General features: G+C 43.4%; 1 pseudogene across 1 annotated transcript; it reads left to right on the forward strand.

Moving 5' to 3' along the window:
• Window positions 1–6,258: 6,258 nt before the first annotated feature.
• Window positions 6,259–13,410, forward strand: LOC311020434 (protein phosphatase 1 regulatory subunit 35-like; annotated as a pseudogene). The gene is made up of 5 exons: window positions 6,259–6,315; window positions 10,572–10,680; window positions 11,578–11,693; window positions 12,721–12,822; window positions 13,128–13,410. The product of its transcript is annotated as a protein phosphatase 1 regulatory subunit 35-like (transcript).
• The last annotated feature ends 4,254 nt before the right edge of the window (window positions 13,411–17,664 follow it).

Raw genomic sequence — 17,664 nt, forward strand, 5'->3', positions numbered from 1 at the left:
AGCCACATGACAAACACACACACACACACACACACACATACACACGTGCACACAGTATTATAACAAATTGACATACTATCATCACCATTATTATTTATTTACTTATTTATTTTATTTTTATTATCATTATTATATATATATATATATATATATATATTCTTTTTTTTCTTTTTCCTTTTTGTATGTTTTGTTCTATTTTGTTGTCTACGAGTCTGGTTTTGTCCATACTGTCTTAAACATTGTCTGGCTATGTTGCTCCCCACACTCTTACTGTCCTATGTCATGTGTGTTGTCTGTCAATCACTGAACTTGCACAATTAAAAAAAATAATAATAAATAAATAAGTTGATCCATTTATTTCCTGTTTCCATCAAGCATTTAATTAGTCTTTTATCCCCTATCCTTGCATGAATTGGCATTGTCCCCGACATGTTTTCTTCAATTTCCTTCCATCTTGCTTTGTAATCTGAGACGCACCAACAGAACAGGATCCTTAGCTGGGCCGATATATAATAATCTTTTAGGCAGGGAAGTGCCAGTCCCCCCTTATTTTTTGATAATTGAAGAGTTTGGAACCTTATTCTCTTTTTTTTCCCCTGCCAAATGTAACGTGATAATAATTTATCCTATTCGTTGAATTGTTAATTAATTTCAATTGGGAGTGTCTGGAATAGAGATAGTATCCTTGGCAAGATATTCATTTTTACTGATTCAATCCGAGATTCCAAACTTAATATTGGAATAATCCTTTAATTTCTTATTTAATAGATCAAAATTTAAGTTGTATAAGTTTGATAAATCTTTTGGGATGTTGACTCCCAGATACTTCATATGTTCTAGATCCCATTTAAGTTGAATCTTAGACGTATTGTTTTGGCTAGGTTTGTAATTGAAGTTTAGTATTTGGGTCTTTTGGATGTTCAGTTTATAGCCTGAGACCGAGCAAAAGGCATCTAAGAATGATAGTAGTTCCAAAATTGAATTTTTCGGGGTTTGATAAACTAATTAAAACATCATCAGCAAATAAATAAATCTTGTATTCTTGGTCTAATATTTTTATACCAGTGATATTATTGTTCTGAGTGATCCCCTGACTTGTTCTGAGTGATCCCCTGACGAATGGGTTTGAAATTGCTTCATTTATTTTTACTCTGGCTTTTGGTTTATTATATAGTCTTTTAATAGATTTAAAAAAAATTGATGAAATCCAAATTTCTCCAATAGTCAAAATAGGAACTCCCAATTAACGGATCAAAAGCCTTCTCGGCGTCAAGGCTTAACATTACTGCCTGGAGTTTATTTTTGTTTATTTCCTCAATCACATGTAGTGTTCGGCGAATACTATCTTGTGTCTGTCTTTGCTGGATAAAGCCTGTTTGGTCTAGACTTATTATCTGAGGGAGAATATTTTCCATTCTTTTTGCCAAAATGTGCCAAAAAGATTTTATAGTCTTGGTTTAAAACACGTATTGGCCGATAGCTTCCACAGACTAACTTGTCTTTACCCTCTTTTGGTATCACAGAGATCACTGCTTCTTTCCAGGAGAGAGGAACAATGCCAGTTTTGAGCACATGGTTGTATGTAGTTTTGATTCTAGGGGTGAGTAAGTCCTTCATCTCTTTGTACCACTCTGCCGGAAATCCATCTGGCCGTGGTGCTTTGTTTATCTTTGAATGGGATATTGCCTTTTTAATTTCTTCTTCTGTAATTTTACCTATTAGGAATCTATTTTGTTCGTCGCTCACTTTGGGTAATTTTATGAGTTTTAAAAAAGCTTCCATCTCTTCTCCATCTATTTTGGGTTGGGTATATACACTCACCGGCCACTTTATTAGGTACACCTTGCTAGTACCGGGTTGGACCCCCTTTTGCCTTCAGAAGTGCCTTAATCCTTCGTGGCATAGATTCAACAAGGTACTGGAAACATTCCTCAGAGAGTTTGGTCCATATTGACATGATAGCATCATGCAGTTGCTGCAGATTTGTCGGCTGCACATCCATGATGCGAATCTCCCGTTCCACCACATCCCAAAGGTGCTCTATTGGATTGAGATCTGGTGACTATGGAGGCCATTTGAGTACAGTGAACTCATTGTCATGTTCAAGAAACCAGTCTGAGATGATTCACGCTTTATGACATGGCGCGTTATCCTGCTGGAAGTAGCCATCAGAAGATGGGTACACTGTGGTCATAAAGGGATGGACATGGTCAGCAACAATACTCAGGTAGGCTGTGGCGTTGACACAATGCTCAATTGGTACTCAACTCAACCCACAGCAGGCATATATCACAATGAATGGGGTTCAATGCTGGAACTATCCAATGTTTGGAACTATTCGTTGCTCCATGACACGTTAAGTCAAACTTTTCGGATCACAGCAGAGGTCTAGGGGAGTGTTATGAATCTCCTTTTCACTGTATTGACCATGGATTTTGAATTAGTTTTTCTCAATTGTGCAACTAGGCTCCAAAGGTTAGTCCTCTGTAGTCTGTTAGATTGGTTTAATGTGAATTTGATTCATTTAGGTACATACGTGAACTCTGACCTGTGCATCTAACCATAAGGAGCAGTGAGCTGCTGTGAAACACCGGAGAGACACTCAGGGATCATTGTGTTGCCAAAGGACACCTGGACAGTAGGAGCTAGGGATGTTGTGGTTAAAGGGCGACCCACAGAGTCAATTCAGCAGGACGACGTTGTGTCTTCAAGAACTGGAACTGGGGATTGAGCCACCAAACTTGTGGTTAAAGGGTGACCTGTAGAGTAATTCAGACGTTGTGTCTTCCAGAACCAAACTTTACGGAAACATCTGAACTCCTACCAGAACCCTACCATAGCTCAAACGCCACCTATCAAGCATTAAAAACAACCAGTCCCACAGCGGTTACACATTAGCAGTTAAAGCTTCCATATATTTATGGTCCTTATTCGTGCTCCGGTTTGATACACGGTGGGACTCTGATGTGTGATTTCATCATGTTTATTATAGCGTTAGACAGTAATAAACCCAGTGGCACAACAACACAAGGCCAGACCCGAGAGACATCTGTGGACACTTGGACACTCTGGAGGCTCGAACCACCTTCATTAACAGGCCAATTAGCACTCATGCGCTGCATCAGGGGAGGACTCTCTGCTGTCGCCATGGTTTCTACTGGAAAAACAGCAGTGTTTGTGCTGTAGGCCCACTGACCGATGACTGGGTCACTGATCCAAAGATTAAAACTTTAAAAAAAGATTAATTAATAAAAAAAATATTTTTTTGTATTTATATTGTCATTTCAAAACAGAAGTTATCTCAGGACACTTTACACATCGGACTAGAACACGTCATGATTTTCAGAGTCAATACATTTTTAAAGTCCCAGCATCACCAGGAGCAAGCGTTACAGCACGCATAGTGGAGAGAAAACTGCCTTAACAGACTTTTAGGCAGAAATCTGGAGCAGACCAGGCCCTTTGGTTCCATCTGCATTTGGTGTTTGGTAGTAGTATTAGTATTAGTGGTATAAACAGGGGGGGTTAAGCTCAGGAGGGAGAGCGGGTTGGCTGGCAACCGCAAGATTGCCGGTTCGATCCCCGGCTCCTCCTAGCTGAGTGCCTGGTGTCCCTGAGCAAGACACCTCACCCTTATTGCTCCTGACGAGCTGGCTGTCGCCCTGCGTGGTTGACTCCGCCGTCAGTGTATGAATGTGTGTGTGAATGGGTGAATGTCAGTCATTCCTGTAAAGCGCTTTGGAGAAAAGCGCTATATAAATGATGCCATTTACCATTTATAAATGAGGCCATTTATTAACAGTAGTAGTAGTAGTATTAACAGTAGTGTTACACTTTTAACTGCATGTTATGCAAGTAAAACTAATTAAATCATGCACACACTGACAGCCAAGTTTCACTGTACTTTACTCCATGGTGTATCTATCATGAATGCACATTACAACGTTGACCTACTGACGTCATCAGCACACGACATCCCCCCCTTACTTGGATTAGAACTCTAAAGTCCCCTTGACATATATGAATATAACCATCATTAACATATTCTCTTTCAGAATAAACCTTTGTTTCTTTTCAAACAAACATTTATGCCCTCTAGCATTGTGCATTAATCTTCATTGAACATACACATGAACATATGCATTCCTATAATACATTCACTTCATAACAAAGATTGAGAATCTCTGGGGCATTTTCACTTCTCTGCGAGGTCGCTCTGTCTGTACTGTAAGAGGTCAGCATGGGGATGACCCCTGAGCGATTGTCTACAACTACCAGGATAGAATGTCCTGTTGGCAATGGACCTAACAAGTCTGTGGCAATGTCCTGCCATGGTCCATCAGGGAGAGCTGTGGGACACAATGGCTCTGGTACATCGGGCTGTGCCACTAGTTGGGGAAGGTGTGGTCACCCTCAAATGTTGTTTTGTCCCTACAATGCGTGTATGTCCCTACAAGTGTCCTTCGTGAGCTAAGGCTAGAGCTCTATTCTGTAGGGCTTGTGGTAGGACAATCCTGTCTCTCTCAGCACTAACTTCCCAATGGTATACAGTTTGTTTGCGATACAGGCATAAGCTGAGCACTTTTCAAATCGGCCCGTCTGTATCGCTTTTCTCACCTCAGACAGTTCTTCATCCTCTGCGGAGGCTCTTTCTACCTCCCTAGCGCCCTGGGCATCACCGTTGCACCGCCACGAAGCGCACATATTCCTCCGCTCCGTGTGCGGGTGTGGGTGTCGTCTTCCTCGCCGTGTCCCCCAGGAGACGAGACAGAGGATCAGCAATGTTGTACTTTCCGGCTATGTGTACTACTTGAAAGTAGTAGAAACCCAACGCTCGATCCGGGCACATGGCTTTGTCTGGGGCTGTAGATCACCTCCAGGGCCTTATGATCTGTTACCAGGTCGAACCTCTTGCCATATATGTACGGGTGTAGGCGTTCACATGCCCAAACTAGTGCCAGGGCCACGCGCTCCGTTTGAGAAAATCTCTTTTCGCAGTCTGTTAGGCTCCTGCTCACGTGCCAGGCACCATAGCTCCTCGCTGCTCCTGTATCAGAACTGCCCCTATGCCCACCGGCCCTGCATCAGCTATCACTTTGGTGGGGGCATCTTTGTCAAAGTATGCCAGTGTACCCGCCTCGGCTAATTTCTTCTTGAGTGACTCGAATGCCACTTTCTGTTCTGGACCCAAGACAAATGGCACATCTTTCTTGGTCAGTCTCCGCAGCGTCTCTGAGATGGCAGCGAACTGGGGTATGAATCTGCTACTATACCCAGCCAAACCCAGGAAACTGCCGACCTCTGATGCGTTCTCTGGCTTGCGTGCCTCAACCAGTGCTCTCACTCTCTCGCTTGTTGGCCCTTTTCCCTTCTCTGATAGTAATATGCCCATGAACACTAGTTTGTCCATCTCAAACTGACACTTCTCACCATATAATGTTAGGCCGCATTTCTCTAGTCCAGTACGGCATGTAATCGTTTGTCGTGTGTCTCACGGTCGGGCGCATGGGCGATGATATCGTCTGATATGTTGGCTACTCCCTCGATGCCAGCCAGCGCCGTCACCACTTTGTGTTGGTACTGCTCACTCGCAGATGACACCCCGAATATGAGTCTTTTGAACTGGTACGTTCTGCTGTGCACGGCATAGATGAATGTCAGTGTCTTTAGCTTTTGGAACTACTACAAAACATACCTTACAGAAAGAATAACAAGCAGAACCTCCATGTAACTCGTACTGTCCACTCGAGCTCGATATCTTTACAAATAAAATAAAGATATCGACAAACCCGGAAGTTAGTTCGGTTTGTCATGACTTTAAGCTAGCGGCTTTCAACTGTTAAAACTACTACTTTTAAATACTACTCTGTTGACATGTACACATTAGTAGACAGGAACAGACATAAAAATAACATTGAGGGAAAGGGAAACATTAGGATGGTTTATGATTATAAACTGAATGAAACAATGACACCCACCTCTCCCACAGGAGAATTGTACGAAGGGCAGAGGTGGAGAACCCAGGAAGCATTTATAGTAGACCACCGAAGAAGAAATTAAAGGAGGAGCTCCAAGCTACACACACAGTCTACACTGGATTTGGAGGCATTTTCTTGTCAGGCAGTAACAGATTTTGGTGTAATTATATACATTTGATTCAACACACTAGCTTGACCCGGTTACATTTACTCCATGGTGTATCCGTCATGAATGCACATTACAACGTTGGTCCATGGTGGCAGGCACAGCCATGCCGAGATGGAACGGAGAACAGTCAATGATGAGAAGCCTCACAGCGGAGCAGGTGGAGCCACAGTACGGTGATTCCAGATGTCCCTCTCCCCCTCTTTCTATTTCTGCATTCAGGTGGAGTCAAGAGATGTTTTCCCCCCTCTCATCAGTATAACAGCATGTACACAAGCCCTTTATATTAGGTTTAATGTTAAAAGCAGGGGATTTTCAATTATTGTTCTAACAGATACAACAGTATAATATGTTTTATTTACATGTGAAACAGCTAGAATGAAAAGAGTGTTTGTCCTCACAAATTCACACGTCGGTAAGAATACTGTTGACTCTGGATGTTGAATTTGTAACTAGGCCCCTAAAGTTTGAGTTAGTCCTCTTGTTCTGTTACATGCATGTTTTCCCCTGTGAAATTCAGTTTTTATGTTTATTCATGGTCCTCTGACACCACCTAGCGGCGAAATTTGTGTAGTGTTCGAAATGCGTCGAAGACGCTATGGGCTCCATTACACACTCGATTGGAAAACATGGTGCACCGCACTCATCTTCTCAACTCCTTCTTCACCGGTTTAAGTTGGCTCTAGACAGCACCGTTGGTACGTTTACGACTGTATGACATGATATGTTAATGACTAAGATGATTTGTGTAATGAGATTCTGTTTTGCTCGTACTGAAATGCTGTATTTTCATTTCATTTGGATATAGAGTACCGGGACTTTACCCGGTGGGCCGGTCAGTAATGGGCCGGCAGTGGCTGCCTTTTTTTTTTTTTTTTTTTTTGCTGCAGCCCAGAGAGAGACATGCACCAGCCCACAGAGCTCAGCTGCAGCCCACAGACACATTGGAGTCCCAGTGGCTTGTCTGTCTAGAGAAAACCTTGCCCAGTGGCCCTATGATAGGCTACAGAGGCCCAGTAGTCCCACCCATCCCCCCCCCCCCCCCCATCCCCCCCCCCCCCCCCCCTCGTCCAATCACCTTTAATGATGAGCAATCATTATGAGAGAGAAGAGAAACACGAAAAACAAAGCGAAAATGGAGAAAAAAACGAAAAGGCGGTGCAGAAAAACTGAGGGAAAAATGCTCTCCGGCCGGCTGCGGCGGGTCCCTCTAGGCAGGTGTCGCAGGCGGACAGTGAAAGTGAGGCTCCCGCTGCCATGGTACAGGAGGAGGAGGAGATTGGTGGTGGTGATAGCAGGTGTGTGTGCTAGATAACATGCGGATAAACACTCATTCACTAAATGTTCAGAACCGTTGTCTATGAACTTTACTTGACATAATAGATCTCTGCATAATGTGTGGTGTGTTGCTTTTATTAACCACTATTTTATATTTTCATCAAAGCATGCCACACATTTGCAGATCTACAAGCTTAAAACTCACATGTTGCAATGTGGTGTGGTTTGACCACAGTATCTTGCTATCAGCCTGCCAATGCCATGATCAGTTTCACCACATATGAGTGAGTTAAATAAACAACACTCTTGAATCTTAAATCCTTTCTCCAATATCCTTCTTAAGAGCAAATGAGCAACATACTGTGTAGTCATCATTTATTTTATTCAAGGCTCCAGAATATAAAGGGATATTATTCAGTATAGTAGTGTTATTAAGGCTTGTGTGATTATATGTACAGTACAATGGGCCGAGTTGGCACAGTATCTGCGCGCGGATTGTGGTGGGCCAGTCTGGACCAAAAAGTCCAGGGCCGAATTTTTGTCCCAGTCCAGGCCTGGTCAGGGCGCACAGTAGTAGACATAATGGTGGCGAGAACCCGGTGCCTGCACGAGCCCGCCGGGCCATTCATCATCATCATCACCGTCTTCATCATCTGCGCTCCACAGCTGCACCGGATTCCCCGTCCAACACCAGAACGGCTGCAGCCCCAACTCTGGTTCCAACACGCGGCAAAGTTGCGCGTTTCTCCATGGACACGGACAACAGGCTGCGAGACCAGGCACGAGCTGCTGTATTTTTTTCAAGATTTTTTCAGGCATAGACACATTTCATTAGCAGTGGATAGATATGAAAAACAGGAGAGAGAGAGAGAGGGAGGTGTGACATGCATCAAAAGACCTTCGGACGGGATTCGAACCGAGGTCTGCGGCGAATGCCTATGTGTAACATACGTGGCATGTGCTCTAACCACTCTGACACCTGCGCGCCCCTAAATCACTGTTTTTCGGGTAGGGGGGATATCATAAAGGAATTCTGCTTAGGGCACCAAAATGGCTAGTGGCGGCGCTGGACAGAAGAAAGCAGCAGCAGCAGCAGCGCCAGACGGCCAGACTTTTCCCAGGATGAAACTGATGTTTTGGTCCGGGAGGTCGAAGTTTCAGCAGTGTTAATTCAGTCAGGCTGAGTTTCCGTTACGCCTTTGATCTGGGGTCAGATGTGACGGGACAATCTATGTAGATATAAATTCACGTGTTGATTCAATTAGTTGCATTAAATAGTGTTTGATGTGATTATTTATTGCATTTAAATGTGCCTGGAACTGTGGAAACCTGCCTGTGAGGTCTTGATGACGTGTGCGCACTGTTAACCAGGTTGGAGCTGGTTGGAGCTGGGGGCCGCAGTTTGGCGAGGCTTCCACGAGGCTTGCCACGAAACTTCCGCTGCGCCAAGCTGAATATGTGACGCCTCCCCCTGCTGCGCCGCCACACATAGCGCAGGCGATCCACCAAACTGCCAAACTGACCGTGCGCAAGGCTGTGCTGGTCGAAACTTGTATTGTGCCGGCTCCGCCACCCTGCGCCACCCTTCGCTGCACCATGAAACTAGGGCCCAACGTGTCTTCAAGAACCTAACTTTTTGGAAACATCTGAATGCCTACCAGAACTTAAGGAACCTATCAGGCATTAAAAACAACCAGTCCCACAGCGGTTACACATTGGCAGTTAAAGCTTCCATATATTTATGGTCCGTGTTCATGCTCCGGTTTGATACGTGGTGGGACTCTGATGTGTGATTTCATCATGTTTATTATAGCATTAGAGTAATAAGCCCAGTGGCACAACAACACAAGGCCAGACCCAAGAGACATCTGTGGACACTTGGACACTCTGGAGGCTCGAACCACCTTCATTAAGAGGCCAATTAGCACTCATGCGCTGCATCAGGGGAGGACTCTCTGCTGTCGCCATGGTTTCTACTGGAAAAACAGCAGTGTTTGTGCTGTAGGCCCAGTGACCGATGACTGGGCCACTGATACAAAGATTAAAACTTGTTGATAATGAACTTTACATAATTGATATATTCACTGTTTATCCGAAAACAAAAAGCTACATGTAAAATCTAAAAATCCAGTTCTGTGATTCCTTGTCACAGGCCAAACTGAAAGTTTTAATCAGTCCATCTCATGTGACACTGTGGTGACAAACTAAATAAACGCTTCAATCATGTCTAAACTGTATCATGTTTTAATAAAACATACACTGTTTTATGTCTTTTTATGTCCCCATTAAGTAGCTTTATTCAGTAGCTAACTAAAATAACATAGTTGATGTGTTTTATCCTGTATTCAGGGTCGCGGGGGACTGGAGCCGATCCCAGCTGTCATTGGGCACACCTGGACAGGATGCTAGTCTATCACAGACCGAATTTATGCCAAAAATATCGTTATTCAGGATACTGTTATGAGGTGTTGGTGGTATAGTGGTTAGCATATCTGCCTTCCCAGCAGTTGACCCGGGATCGATTCCTGGCCAAAGCAATTCGTTTCTTGCCGGAACCCTTTACTTTCCCGACATACTGTTGAGAGCTGTGACAATGACAATGTGGCAAATTATAACAAGTTAGTAATTAATTGAAATAAGTGGATGTTCAAAGAGTTATTTTAGGCTTTGTTGGAGTTGCAGCTAACGTTTTTATTATTTGGCACATTTCTACAAAGCCAACTGTCTCTGTAATTGGAGATTATGATCCAGGTATTTTAGGTTACACTACCGGTTAATTTATAAAGTCACTGTTGTACTGTCCACCAGAGAGTGCTGTGGACTGCTGCTTTTTTTGGAAGTGATATGTTTCAGAAACGGAAGTGATTGTTCGTGTTAGTGTGTGTGTGTGTGTGTGTGTGTGTGTGTGTGTGTGTGTGTGTGTGTGTGTGTGTGTGTGTGTGTGTGTGTCTATGTTACTTGGTGGGAACCACCGTCGGACAGCACACTCACAGTGTGGGCACCAAAATTTTGGTGGGGACCAAAATGCTGGTCCCCACCAAGAAAAGCATTGCATTGATGTAAAAAAGGTCACAGGGATGCCCTGAGTGACAACACCATCTTGTAGTGGGATGGTGTGATGGCATCATTCTGTGTTCCGTTTCTTGCAGGTGCGTTTTAAAGAGCCGGTAGTAGTCACGGTAACAGCAGAGCAGAGCAGACACACCCCATTTCAGCTGCCAATCAGAGGCAGCTGGAGGAACAGAAGATCTCACCATGGTAACCACTTTGTGACAGTTAAATGGGATGGGGTGGTGGGGGGGGGCTAACTGAGGGTAATATTTTACATCTGGTAGAAAGTGTTGAATTTTCCCTTTGCAGTAATATATTGCAATAATCATATCTTGGTGGTATGGCTCTGTTCCAGGACCTCCATGTGCTCACATGGAGAACCTAAAGGTGTGTTATCACCAAACGTCAAGCAGATTTTCTCCTCAAGTTACTTGTGCGAGTTTGACCACAGGATAATTTGTTTTCATAAGCGTCACTCACACTAGACGTGCTGGAGAGGAGGTGAGGCTGAAATCAGCACTAGTGCTGCTTTGTACATGTTGCAGTCCCAGATCCACCAGGAAACCAGACCACGTCCTGTCTGAGTTCATGACATCATCCAGAGGTGCTCTGTGGATTTCACAAAGCTGGATCCACTGGATCTAGTTAGACACACGTAAGCTGGTTTACGACAGCTGAATGAACCCAAAAGGGGGTGATATGCAGCAAAGACTGGTTTCAAACCTCAACAACCTTCTTATAGAAAACCAGCAGCCACTAGTGATGACACAGCGGATCCCCACAGGAGACTCAATGGGGCAAAATCAGACTGTATGTGTATACAGTTTGCTCACATTTATTGTTTTGGATGCTGTGTTTGGTTATCGCTAACAGCTCATGGAGCTTCACACACAGCTAACTGCATTGAGACTGAGGTATTCTGTGCCTTTTAAATCGGCATCAACCTCATATTTCCGTGTTGAAAATAGACTTGAAACCTAAATAAACGCTTTACGTCACAGTTACGCACCTTTGTAGTTGTATTTATATCTATGTTCTCAACAGTCAGACTGTGGGGTTACTTATCAATCTTTTTTTTTTTTTCTTCCTTTCTACTTGCTGTAGCCCCCAGACTATTGGTGGAGCCCCCCTCTGGAGTATTCAATCAACATCCAGGCTTTCTGGAGAGGGCGGGGCTAAATACTACTCTGGCTCTCAAAGCAGAGCTTCTGTCACTGCAGGTTCACAATGTTTATCAGTATTCAGTAATCCATAAATCACCACGGAGCTCTCATTAAAGGAAAACACCACCGCATTTCCATACTGAACTATGTTCTGCTCTGATGTTAGACGAGGTGATACATACCTCCCTCTCCTCTGTGCGTGCACTCAATGGCTCTTGCGCGCACTCCGCGCAGCGCTAATTTGCTAGCATGTAGCTTGTCCTTAGGATCCAAAGGGGGGTGAAGTTAGAAGCGACCAAGCACTTCCACGTTGTCCCTATTTAAATACGGTTACGTGAGTAGTTACACGACCCAAGTTTGGTTACACAAAATGAAACATGCTAATTTTTCTAAGCGGATAACAAGGATAACTATATAGTATGGCGGAATAACAACTGGAAGCACTTCGACGTCGGCGCAGTAATATCATCACTCCGCTCCCCCTCTTACTTCCGTCAATAGAACCTACGTGACCTGCACGCCGTCGCCTGCACTACCTGTAGTAGTTTGTGCACAGTTGAGGAAGCATCAGGTTGTAGTAAGATAGTTTGTGAACAATCAAACATCATGGTTATAACGTGCATCGTACAGGGTTGTGAAAACAAGCAGAAGGTATATAGTCCCGTCATGTTTTGAGTGATGATATTACTGCGCCGACGTCGAAGTGCTTCCAGTTGTTATTCCGCCATACTATATAGTTATCCTTGTTATCCGCTTAGAAAAATTGGCATGTTTCATTTTGTGTAACCAAACTTGGGTCGTGTAACTACTCACGTAACCGTATTTAAATAGGGACAACGTGGAAGTGCTTGGTCGCTTCTAACTTCACCCCCCTTTGGATCCTAAGGTATACTGGGACAAGCTACATGCTAGCAAATTAGCGCTGCGCGGAGTGCGCGCAAGAGCCATTGAGTGCACGCACAGAGGAGAGGGAGGTATGTATCACTTCGTCTAACATCAGAGCAGAACATAGTTCAGTATGGAAATGCGGTGGTGTTTTCCTTTAACCGCTGATTCCCATGGTAACCTCACTGTTGTCCTGCAGGGGGCAGAGTTTAACTCCCAGAAGACCATTCAGGAGACTCTACAGCGGTCAGGGAGGACCAACACCCTGATCAACACCAGAACACCAACACCACTACTGAAGGTAACACACACACACACACACACACACACAATGTCACGCAACTATTTAACGAATCAACTATAATAAATAACATAACATGTCAACGGTGTCCCATGGTTATGAACATGCATGTACCCCAACATACGTGAAGGCAGGAGGGCCGGATCATCACTGCTTGCAGCTTTAATTTTGTTTTGTGTTTGTATTTACATTCGGTGTTTAGATTTCATTTTCAACTTACACTGAAGTAGGCCCATATACGTGTTCTATTTCACAACCTTGTTTAAGTTTCTACTTTCTCTTCTTTCTATCTGTGTCTGTAAAAGTGAATGTCTCTCGCTCTCAGCTTCTCTTCACTTCATTGGTCAACGTGCGGGAGGACGAGCTAATCAGTCAGGTGCTGCAGCAAAGGCTCCCGCCCCCCTGTCAGAGCAACAAGGCAGCAGAAGGACCCTCGCTACTCTTCTTCATGACCTCTGACCACCTGAGACAGAAGCCCGTCCCACTGGAGGAGGAGCCTGTAAACTACAAGCTCCGCCCTTTGTCATGTCCTGCCTACACAGCCTTTGACCTCCACAGAAGAGGGAGATGCTGAGTGGCCTCTGATACACACACTGTTACGGCTGGCGGCGTTCTGAGTTTGTTGTGGGGCATAGCGTGTGTGTTTTCTTCTGTGCTGCTTGTCTCCTGATGAGAGGGATCCCCGTGAAGTCATGGAAGGTGTCTGGGAACTCCCTCTGCGCCCCGCCTCCGTCTCCTCCTGCTGCAGGTGTGGACAATCGGCTCGTCAGTGGAGTTTGGTGGAGCCTCATTGCTGCTGGTCCATAAAAGAGCTGCTCTTGTGTTGGTGCGAGGTGATCTGTGATTTAACTTGATCAGACTTCAACTTGTTCGAACCATTGTGACTTAAATTGTCTTTGTAAAATTCTGAACGTAGAGTCTACTTCGACTACTTTGTTGTGTGTGTTGTGGTACCTCCTGTTGTGTGCACTTTGTTTGTAATTTGTTCATGCAGGTGATACAGAGTAGGTAAGTTAAGTCAGGTATTTATTTATTCTTTTTCGAAAAACAGGTAAGAATAGGTAAAGAAAGGGAGGGGGGATTTAGACTAGTTGAAGAGTGGTTTTGTTTTGTTTTGTACTTTTATTTTGGAGGGCCACTAAGTCTAAAACCCCGTGCAGGCCTGACACTTGCTTTTGTTCTGTCTGCTTGGAGCTTACTGCTCACCGTGTGTTTGTGGCGGACTGTAGCCCAGTTACTATTCTTTTGTTCTTGTTGTGTTTAAATAAATGGCTGACTAGCCAACCGTACACTTGCTTTGTTGCTTCCCTTCTGTCCCTAGACTCTTTCGTACTGTTGGGTTGTAACACACACAAACAGACGAACACACACACACACACACACACTCAGGAGATCTTGGATCATTGCAGATACTTCAGCTGGAGGCTCTTATTGGTCAGACTGTGTTTGATGTCATTGAATAATAATATTTATATATTTGAAATCATTAATGTAAATTAAAATCAGTTTTTATTCCTGTGAAGAGCTACATTTTTTAATAAAGTTTTTTCAAAGACTTTCGGTCTGTGATGATGACTGATGTGGACAGAAATGTTGCATTCCATCAATTTGCAGAGGCATTAGAATTTAGATTCTCTGCCCGACCCGACTCGGGCCGATCATGCATTATTTATTTATTTTAATGTTAATTATTATTGGCCTAATTGGGCTTGGACAGAACCTGCAGGGGCTCAGGTAGGGAGGGGCTGTATTTTTTGGACCCAATAAGCTCTACGAGGCATTAAATAATCTTCATTATAACTAACCATTTAAAGATCATATACATCATCTGAACACAAATGATCCAGAAATGTTCTCAGAACACACATTAATGCCCAAAACAATGCATCGTCCACTTACTATACACTGAATGTCCATCATTTTGGAAGTTATAAATACTGAATTGAGTATGCTGAGGTGTTTAAGGGCATGGTTTTGGGTAATCTAATTTTAAACATATATTTGTTAAACAGGGTTCCAATGATGTACTAAGTGAAACTTGTGGACAAAGTCTTAATTTTAAAATTAGTTAATTTAAAATCATTGCAGGCCTAGTTTTAGAGAGCACTTTGAAGTACAAAATGAAAAATGGTGCCAAAATGTGTCTCCCAAATTGGTTTAATTAGCTAACGTATGAACGCAAATAATGTGTCTTGGCATTTGCTCCCCACAAAACACAGAAGAGTATTCCTTCCAAATGTTACTCTGATCTGGGCCGAGTAGTGGGGACAACAGACTTAGCAGGGAGTACCAGACGTCCCCCTCCCCAGCAATGTTTCCTAGCTCTTTCTGTGGGACCCTGAGATGTCCGAGACCAGACCAGATATCAAAACTCTTTGAGGTTTTTACAACAGAGAACATATAGAAGAACACAGGAGGAGGAAATCGTTTCAAGATTAGATTTGGCCATTAAATAGTACACTGTATCCACTCTCAGTCCTTTTAAAGTGAACCAAGAAGTGGACCAAAGCTAAAAGAACTCAGTTTTCTTCGTGTTCATATTATGGACTCTCTGAAAGAGGACTTGAATCTCTTTCTGGCCCAATTCTGCTCTGATGGGGTCTCAGTACTGTTTCTGTTCACACTTTTCCTCCCTTCTGAAGATCTCAGACCTTATACTACTTTGCATTGTGGGAACAATAGTTCCCAAAAAATGCTGAGTCACTGCTCTAAGTTAATTTGGAGGGCTGAAAGAGACCAAGTGTGGAAACACCCTAAAGGCCTGAACACAGTGCGCTGAATTTGTCCGTCATGTGTCGTCTGTGCTAGCTTTGCACCAATTCAACATGTATAATCGGCGCCAAGGCTACCGCCGACAACACAGGACGGAGGAAATCGGCGCGGCATCAGAGCTGAGGTGGAACAGAAAGAGATCGGAGTCTTCCTCCTTAAAATGAACTCATAATGTGAACACAAATTGAATGGAGTTCTTTTTGCTTTTGGTCCACTTTCAAAGGTCTTAGTTTGGCTCACTTAGTAGTGAATGACTGTGTTTAAGTCTTGACGTTGCCTGAGTGACTCTTGATCTGATGATAAACGGCTCACCAAAATAAAACGGGAAATAAACGAGACAGGACAGAACATAAACAAACCTAAAGGGCCCTGACAGTCCCTGGTGACAGATGCCTCCCCATCAGGATGTACGTATTACTGAAAGACTGCATCCTTTCTGACCTCTGACCGCTTAATAGCACACCATGCTGATTGTTTTTGTTTACAACATTTATGACAGTTCTTAAGACATTTTCAAACATTCCCATTGAAGAGAAGAGGCACATTTGTGCCGGGACACTGAGGACACCGATCTGATCACCCTAGATTGACTTAACAGGTGGGCGGTTTACTAAGGCCTATGAAAGCAGTGGGAAATCTAAGGCTGGTCATGCAAGGTGGGCCACATGCAGCCAGTTGTGCTGATTAATCTGGACAATGTCTTCATGATCAAAGGCCTCAGGTCTGATTTGTAGCAACAAAGTCAAAACTGGCAACTTATAATTCTTCAAAATCAAAGCTGTCTGAAGGGAAGGTTACCAGGGTGTTAGATGCATGAAACTTGAAGCCACAGTCAATGTCAGTGCATATGATGCTATTTCATCACAACATAGTTAGGTAAAACTACACTCTTAGAAATAAGGGTTCCAATAGGGTTCTTTTACAAGGGCTGAGGTTCTACCTGGAACCATTTGCTTCTGAAAAACCCTTTCCCGAAGAAAGGGTTTTTCAAGGGTTCTTGGTAACACTAATGGTTCCAGTAAGAACCATTTTGATCGAGAGAACCCTTTAAAACCCCTTTCCTGAATAAAGGGTTTTAAAAGGGTTCTTGGTAATGCTAAGGGTTCCAGTAAGAACTATTTTGATCCAGAGAACCGTTTTTGGAAGAAAGAGTTCTTCAGGGATTGTTGGAAGCATGTATCCTGTGTCACCAGGGACATACTTCCTGATAACACTTACCAATAATGGTGCAAAATATAATTCCTTGTGACTACTGATACAAATACTTTTCATATCCATTTTTTTGTTTATTTGTTTTTTTTCTTCTTGTCCAGATCCTGTTGATCAAACTGTAACATAATTGCCCCTCTTGGGATTTGAACACTGAGTGACTGAGCTAACCAGCTAGCTGCATTGAGTTATCAGGTCCACCATACTAGTCTATTACCTTACAATGTGTGACTTCTGCATTTAGGTCACAGGTTCATTTCCCATGTTGACAGATATGTTGACAGATATCATACCTTGCTGCTTGCACTTCCAGCGATTTTCAGAACCAGCTCCTAGCTCAATTGGCTAGGAGCTGGTTCTTAGAGCCAGACGGTGTGTGTTCAAGCCCCAGAAAGGGTGATAATGGTAATACATCAAAATACCTGGTAGTGGTTGTGAAACAAATGTACAAAATTTTAGGGTCATCGTAGATGATGTTTGACAAAAACATATCAGAATTTTACCACAGAAACAGATTTTTTTTTACAGTGGTTTCAAATCTACCTGCTTGACAGTGAATGGCTTACTCAATTTGTGTAGCCACAGGTGAATTGCCACTTGCCAATTAGCTCAGTGCGATAGACAATGGTCTTTGGTTCCAAAAATTGTGGATTTCAGCCTCAACTGGTGCAAAATGAACATTATAATGTCAACTGTCTTGCCTTCCTATTCTCTTGTTTGTTGCTCAGAATTGCCAAAATATGCTAAAAATAGCCCGGACCCGACCCATCGCTGCGCAGCAGCTATAGTTGTGTTTATTTTTTAAAGTTTAGTTACACGACTACTCCCTTCTTCAGGAGGAAATGACACACAGCAAAGAAG

This window comes from Eutrigla gurnardus (genome assembly GCF_963514095.1).
Source record: "Eutrigla gurnardus genome assembly, chromosome: 10".
In the NCBI taxonomy this organism is placed as follows: Eukaryota; Metazoa; Chordata; class Actinopteri; order Perciformes; family Triglidae; genus Eutrigla; species Eutrigla gurnardus.